The sequence below is a fragment of the Meriones unguiculatus genome, chromosome 5 (genome assembly GCF_030254825.1).
Source record: "Meriones unguiculatus strain TT.TT164.6M chromosome 5, Bangor_MerUng_6.1, whole genome shotgun sequence".
In the NCBI taxonomy this organism is placed as follows: Eukaryota; Metazoa; Chordata; class Mammalia; order Rodentia; family Muridae; genus Meriones; species Meriones unguiculatus.
This window is the reverse complement of record NC_083353.1, coordinates 17,909,146-17,910,765: the sequence shown is the minus strand read 5'-3', so window position 1 is coordinate 17,910,765 and position 1,620 is coordinate 17,909,146.

The window sequence follows — 1,620 nt, the reverse complement described above, 5'->3', positions numbered from 1 at the left end:
ATCAATCTGGCACTTTCTCAGAAAACCACAGAGTGCTATCTCAAGATCCATCTATATTACTCCTGGGCATAAAATCAAAAGATGCCCCATTACACAACAAGGACATTTGTTCAACTATGTTCAGAGCAGCTTTACTTGTAATAACCAGAATCTGGAAACAAACTAGATATTTCTCAACGGAGGACTGGATACAGAAATAGTGGCATATTTATGCAATAGAATACTACTGAGCCATTAAAAACAAGGAAATCATGAAATTTCCAGGCAAATTGATAGAACTAGAAAAGATCAGCTTGAATGAGGTAACCCAGAAATAGAAATACATGCATGGTAAACACTCACTTAAAAGTGGATACTAGCTGTATAATATAGCCTTACTAAAAATCTACAGACCTAAAGAAGCTAAACATCAAGAATGACCCAAGGAGGATGCTCAAATCTCACTCAGAATGACAAACAGGATACACACCAGAAGCAGTGGAAGAGAGGTAACAGGATGGGAGCCTACTATAAAGGGTCCTCTGAAAGGCTCCACCCAATAAGAGAGTGAAGCAGATGTTGAGAAACACAGCCAAACTTTGGGCAGAGAGCAGGGAGTCTTATGGAAGAAAGGGGAGAGAAGGGCATGGAGGAGACAGGAGTTCCACAAGGAGACCAACAAAGCTAAAAAACTGGAGTTCTGCGGACCAACAAAGGACTCTGCATAGAGATGAGCTAGATGCCCTACTCAGATGTAGATTTGAGTTAATTCTCCATGTGGGTTCCTCACTAAGGGTAGCAAGTGTTGCATTTGTGATGAACTAGATTACCTGATCTTTATCACTAACCCTGGTGATGCAATCTTGTCATGACACAGAGGAAGGGGATCAAGGCAGTCCTGATGAGACTTGATAAGTGTGAGCAGATGAGACTTGATAAGTGTGAGCAGATAGCAGAGGAGGAGAACTGCCTCTTTCAGTAGACTAGGGGAAGGATTTAAGGAAGAAGAGAGAAGTAGGGTGAGAATGGGAGGAGCTTAGGAAGGGAGCTTCAGTATGGATATATTAAATGAATAAATTGTAAAAAAATAAATAAAAATGAAAAAAGAAAAAACACAAAAAAGAAGGAAAAATACAGGATACATACAACAATTCACAGACCTAAAGAAGCTAAATAATGAGGACCCTCTGGAAGATGCTTAATTCTTATCCAGAAGGACAAATATAATAGATACTGGAAGTGGTTGAAAAGAGGAAAGAGGATGAGAACTTACTATAAATGTCCTCTGAAAGATTCCACCCAGTATGGATTCAAAGCATATTTTAAGACTCACAGTCAAACTTTGGTCAGAACTCACCGAGTCATAGCAAAGGGGGAATTGAAGGAAGCAAAATGGACAAGAACACAATAACAAGAGAAACAGAACAAATCCTGGCACAGAGGGCACAGCAGAGACTGATGAACAACCAAGGACCATACATGAAGAGGACATAGACGTCCTCACCTGAAGCAGCCTACAGGTAGCACAGATTCCATGTAGGCTTCCTAGTAAGGGGATCAGAGCTGTCTCTGACATCAACTCTGTTCTTTGATCATTTTCCTCTGATAGGGTGCATTGCTAGGCCAAAGAGAAAGGAAATG